The sequence below is a fragment of the Symphodus melops genome, assembly GCF_947650265.1.
Source record: "Symphodus melops genome assembly, chromosome: 8".
Taxonomy (NCBI): domain Eukaryota; kingdom Metazoa; phylum Chordata; class Actinopteri; order Labriformes; family Labridae; genus Symphodus; species Symphodus melops.
Window position 1 is genome coordinate 19874524 of NC_136698.1, and position 6345 is coordinate 19880868.

General features: G+C 46.7%; 2 long non-coding RNA genes across 2 annotated transcripts; both read right to left on the bottom strand.

Annotated features, from left to right (window-relative positions):
• Nucleotides 1-517: 517 nt before the first annotated feature.
• On the bottom strand, nt 518-920 carry LOC306828307. The gene is made up of 2 exons (XR_013779718.1): nt 674-920; nt 518-603 (listed from the first exon to the last, which is right to left on the bottom strand). It is a non-coding gene; the product is annotated as an uncharacterized lncRNA (long non-coding RNA).
• A 4467-nt stretch (nt 921-5387) lies between these two features.
• Nucleotides 5388-5854, bottom strand: LOC306828711. Its single transcript, XR_013779772.1, has 2 exons — nt 5663-5854; nt 5388-5571 (listed from the first exon to the last, which is right to left on the bottom strand). It is a non-coding gene; the product is annotated as an uncharacterized lncRNA (long non-coding RNA).
• Nucleotides 5855-6345: the final 491 nt, after the last annotated feature.

A 6345-nucleotide genomic window follows, 5' to 3' on the forward strand; every position in this document is an offset into this window, starting at 1 on the left:
AGGCAACGAAGAAGAGTAAAAAGACGTTGATAGAGAGTAAGGAGTTAAAGAGTACAGAAACATTGAAGAAAACTGTTGTGACTCAGACAATCTTTGGAACCATATATGCACAAGCATATGTAAGTGGTTGGGTCTCAAACACAATTTCGCATTGAAAAAGAAAAGACTTACATTCTCCTAGTTTACCACAATAACGTTCAGGAGCCGGGACGAATGGCTCACGAGGTTGCGCCACACTGGGGACAGAAGCGACAGGGTTAGTGGGCATGACAGAGGAAACCTGAGACACTAGTAGCTGATTCTCCACACGATTTAAACTAGCAGAGATCACGTTAAGTGAGTTAGCTAATCCCCGGAGAGTCTGATCGTGGTTACCTAACATGATACCCTGAGAAGTTATGGCGTTTCTCAGCAGACTATTCTCTGCGTCTGGGTCGGCTGGTTCCATTTTTGGCCAGATTATTCTGTTGTGACTCAGACAATCTTTGGAACCAAGCGCACGACTCAGAGACAAAGGAACGTTTAACAAATAACAATTTATTAATACGTGACACGGGGTGAATAATTTGTGCAATACAATAATCAATGTGACACTAGTGCTACCTAACAACCCTAAACCTAAACACGCGTGAAGATGAGCCAGATCGGACACACGAGACGAACAGGGGAAGACGGAGTTGCAGGAGGGACGGGAACGGGAACTACGGAGAAGGAGAAAATACGAGAGGTTAACAAACACGAGTAAATACAAATATCCAAAAAGGTACGAGGAGCAAGAGCAAACACTGGAGAACAAACCCATGGAGATGAAACAATAATCTGGCGCTGGCTTCCTGCAAGGAGCCAGCTTAAATAGCCTGATGATGATGAGTGAAAACACCTGTGACCGCAGCTGAACCTGATTGAATAATTAGTGAGGGAAGGGGAGACACGAGGGAATGACAGACGGAAAAACACAACAACACAGCACGTGGAAAACACCCAAACATGACAGTACCCCCCCCTAACGACCGCCACCTGGCGGTCCACCAGGTTTACCCGGGTTGTCCCAATAAAAGTCTGTGATGACAGAATGGTCCAGAATGAGAGCTCTGGAAATCCAGCTCCTTTCCTCCGGACCGTACCCCACCCAGTCCACTAAAAACTGGAACCCCCGACCTCTCCGTCGAACGTCCAAAATCTTGTTCACAGTAAAAGCCGGATGACCGTCGATGAGCCGGGTGGGTGGAGGGGCGACGGCCGGAGGGCTAAGATCACTGGTAACGAACGGTTTGAGTTGCGAAACGTGGAATGTGGGATGAATCCTGAGAGCCGGAGGAAGTCTGAGACGAATAGCAGATGGGTTAATGACCTTTTCGACCTCGTATGGGCCGATGAATCGAGGAGCCAGTTTCTTAGAAGCAACGTTCAAAGGAATGTCTTTAGAATTAAGCCAAACCTGTTGCCCCGGAACATACACCGGGGCCTGCATCCGCCGTCGGTCAGCCATTTTCTGGTTGCGTTCCTTCGTCCTGATTAACGCAGCACGAGCCTCTTTCCATGTCCTGTGAATCCGCCGCAAGTGGCTTTGGACTGAGGGTACTGCAATCTCCTCCTCCTGACTTGGAAACAACGGAGGTAAGTATCCCAACGAACACATAAACGGAGCCATACCTGTGGCCGATGAGGTGAGCGAGTTGTGGGCATACTCCACCCATGCCAGATGTTGGCTCCAGGTGTGCGGTCTCTGCTCACACACTGATTCGCCCTCTCTGTCTGTCCGTTTGTTTGCGGGTGGTACCCGGACGAAAGGCTCACCTGAGCCCCCAAAGCTCGACAGAAAGCCCTCCATACTTGAGACGTAAACTGGGGTCCTCGATCAGAAACAATGTCTAGAGGAATGCCATGCAACCGGAAGACGTGCGTTGTCATCAGTTCGGCAGTCTCGGAAGCAGAGGGCAATTTGGGAAGAGCGATAAAGTGAGCAGATTTGGAAAAACGATCAACAACCGTAAGAACAACTGTGTTACCTTCAGAAACTGGTAATCCCGTGATGAAATCCAACGCCACATGCGACCAAGGACGTCCTGGTGTCGGAAGAGGTCGAAGAAGACCCGCAGATGGTCGATGAGAAGCTTTACTCCGGGCACAAACCGTACACGCCATGACGAACTCCTTGACGTCTTCGTTCATGGACGGCCACCAGAAATGTCTTTTTAAGAAGTCCGTGGTTCTGGTGATGCCAGGATGGCACACCATCCTAGAAGAATGTCCCCACTGCAGAACCTGTGAGTGAACCACATCTGGAACAAACAAACAATTAGGCGGACCTCCCCCAGGGTCCGGATGATCCTTTTGAGCCTCCCTAACTACCGACTGGATCTCCCACGTAACTGATGCCACCAGGCATGACGGAGGCAGAATGGTGTCAGGTAACTCAGTGTCTTTACTATTTTTAACAAACTGCCTGGAAAGGGCATCAGGTTATATATTTTTGCTACCAGGGCGGTAGGTAACTGTGAAATGGAATCTAGTGAAAAACAAGGCCCACCGAGCCTGTCTCGAGTTTAATCTCTTGGCCGTTTGAATATAGGACAAGTTTTTGTGATCCGACCAGACCACAAAAGGTACTTCCGCTCCCTCCAACCAGTGGCGCCATTCCTCTAGCGCCAACTTCACCGCCAGTAACTCCTTGTTACCCACATCATAGTTCTTTTCCGCAGGGGAAAGTTTGCGTGAAAAGAACGCACAAGGATGTAATTTTTTGTCGTTAGAGTCTCTTTGAGACAGCACCGCCCCTACTCCGATGTCCGACGCATCCACCTCCACGATAAACTGCTTTGCAATGTCAGGTTGCACCAGGATAAGTGCTGATGCGAATCGTCTCTTGAGACCAACAAATGCTCTCTCAGCATCCGTCGACCAAACAAATGGGACAGCAAGTGAGGTGAGTTTCGTGAGCGGTGCAACCACTTGACTATAGTTCCTGATGAACCTCCTGTAAAAATTAGCGAATCCCAGGAATCTTTGCAGTTGCTTACGTGACGTAGGGGTCTCCCAGTCCAGCACCGCCTTGACTTTCACCGGATCCGTCCTCACTTGTCCGCTTTCGAGAATGTATCCCAGAAAAGAAACAGAGTCAGCATGGAAAACACATTTCTTGGCTTTCACAAATAGTCTGTTCTCCAGCAGTCTTTGAAGAACTTTTCTGACCAAGACCACATGTTCCTCGAAGGTCTTGGAGAAAATGAGAATATTGTCGAGGTAAACAAAAACTGAATGATCCAAAAAATCCCTGAGAACATCATTGATGAGGTTTTGAAAAACCGCAGGTGCATTCGTCCACCCAAATGGCATAACCAGGTATTCGAAATGTCCGAGATGAGTATTAAAAGCAGTCTTCCACTCATCCCCCTCCCTTATCCGAACCAAATGGTACGCATTACGTAAGTCCAGTTTGGTGAACACCGTAGCACCATGAAGAGGTTCAAAAGCAGAACTGATAAGAGGTAATGGATATTTGTTCTTTACCGTGATGTTATTGAGACCTCGAAAATCGATACAAGGGCGCAGGGATTTGTCTTTTTTGTCCACGAAGAAAAAACCGGCACCCAGAGGTGAAGACGATGGTCGAATGAACCCTGAAGTGAGAGACTCGTTAATATATTTTTCCATAGCGTCTTTTTCGGGTTTGGACAAATTAAACAACCTGCTCGAGGGTAAGGGAGCACCCGGATGTAGATCAATCCCACAATCATAGGGCCTGTGAGGCGGCAGAGTCTGTGCCTTCTCTTTGCTAAAAACCTCGCTGAGATTGTGGTGAACCGGAGGAACAGAAGATAAGTCAGTCGGTGAAACGACGCAGGCACTGGGAGGCGATTTTACCAGAGGTGCAGCAGAATTTAAACAATTAGCATGGCAAAAATTACTCCAACCCGTGATCCGACCCGAGGACCAGTCAATGTCCGGATTGTGATGCTGCAGCCAGGGGAGACCTAACACAATGGGAGCGTGAGAGGAAGGCATGACGTGGAAACCCCCTTTCTCTCTGTGATTGCCAGCTAATGTAAGCGACAACAGTAGTGTCTCAGAATCGACATGAGCTAGTAACTGACCATTTAATGCGTCCACTTTAAGAGGAACCGAAGTGGAACGACAGCTAATCTCAGCCTGCCTAACTAACTCAGAGTCGATAAAATTTGAGTCAGCACCTGAATCCACTAAGGCAAGTAAAGAAAAGGGTTTCCCATTCACGAGGATGCTAGCCTCTAAATTGAGACGGTTTTGAGGGGATTTAATTATCTCCGCTCTGCTCACCAGCACCCCTGCTGCAACTGGTGAGCATCCTAGTTTAACCGTTTGGGGCAGTTAACTAGCCGATGTCCTCCTTCCCCACAATAAATACAGAGTCTCAAAGAAAATCGTCTATTCCGCTCTGTCGCCGTCAACCGACTCCGTCCCAATTGCATTGGTTCCTCAACATGATATGAACTGCTCGGTGGGTCATTATGAGCAGGAAAACCCGCACATTGAGCCCCAGACTCCTGAGCACCCGGAAATCCCCATTGCTGAGCTAACTGCAACTTGTCTCTACTCCTTTCGCGTTGTCTCTCATTTAGACGATTGTCAATTTTAATGGAAAGAGTGATAAGATCTTGTAAACAGTTAGTCTCAGCACGACCCACAAGTCCATCTTTTACCGGCTCATTTAACCCCTTTAAAAAGATCCCCTGTAAGGCTTGATCATCCCACCCCAACTGGGTGGCTAGCGTCTGAAACTCCACCGAGTATTCGGCAACGCTATGGTTACCCTGACGTAACCCAAGTATTTGATTCCCAGAATCTTTGCTGGCCACCGGGTAATCAAAAACTGTCTCCATTGCTTCAGAGAAGAGCCGGAACTGAACATTATCATTACGAGGGTTCGTCCAAAAAGCTGTTCCCCATGCCCTCGCTCTGCCCGAGAGTAACCCCAATACATAAGCGATTTTAGCTCTGTCGGATGCATATGTAAGTGGTTGGGTCTCAAACACAAGTGCGCATTAAAAAAGAAAAGACTTACATTCTCCTAGTTTACCACAATAACGTTCAGGAGCCGGGACGAATGGCTCACGAGGTTGCGCCACACTGGGGACAGAAGCGACAGGGTTAGTGGGCATGACAGAGGAAACCTGAGACACTAGTAGCTGATTCTCCACACGATTTAAACTAGCAGAGATCACGTTAAGTGAGTTAGCTAATCCCCGGAGAGTCTGATCGTGGTTACCTAACATGATACCCTGAGAAGTTATGGCGTTTCTCAGCAGACTATTCTCTGCGTCTGGGTCGGCTGGTTCCATTTTTGGCCAGATTATTCTGTTGTGACTCAGACAATCTTTGAAACCAAGCGCACGACTCAGAGACAAAGGAACGTTTAACAAATAACAATTTATTAATACGTGACACGGGGTGAATAATTTGTGCAATACAATAATCAATGTGACACTAGTGCTACCTAACAACCCTAAACCTAAACACGCGTGAAGATGAGCCAGATCGGACACACGAGACGAACAGGGGAAGACGGAGTTGCAGGAGGGACGGGAACGGGAACTACGGAGAAAATACGAGAGGTTAACAAACACGAGTAAATACAAATATCCAAAAAGGTACGAGGAGCAAGAGCAAACACTGGAGAACAAACCCATGGAGATGAAACAATAATCTGGCGCTGGCTTCCTGCAAGGAGCCAGCTTAAATAGCCTGATGATGATGAGTGAAGACACCTGTGACCGCAGCTGAACCTGATTGAATAATTAGTGAGGGAAGGGGAGACACGAGGGAATGGCAGACGGAAAAACACAACAACACAGCACGTGGAAAACACCCAAACATGACAAAAACAGCGTTTTGGCATCAGTCAATTAGGGAACAAGGTTGGTACAGTTACATACAAAATATTTCAGTTATGTAAATGTTTATTGCAAATGTATGAAATTCTATAAAGTTAAGAAAGGAAATTAATGAGCTGCTCAGTTAAAACATGTTTGTAATTATTGTTTGTTTTTTGCTCAGCTCTTACGTTGATGAATGACACCGACGGACATTAAAGGCATTTATCACCAGTTCTGGCCTTCTTTATATTGACTGGATGTTACAAGTATTAATACTGTATATATTTAAAAAAAACTGTCTAACAGCCTTGGGAACTTTCAAAATGTTTTTGTAATTTTTAGGACTGGGAACAAAATTCATTTTTATGTGACTTCTTTTCAGGTTTGTAACTCTGTGAGCCCTTTTATGTAGTTTGTTGATACAGCAGCTTAGATGTACATGCATACAATGTGAAAATGTCCCTTTATGTCACCTCAACTGCTGTGAATATTG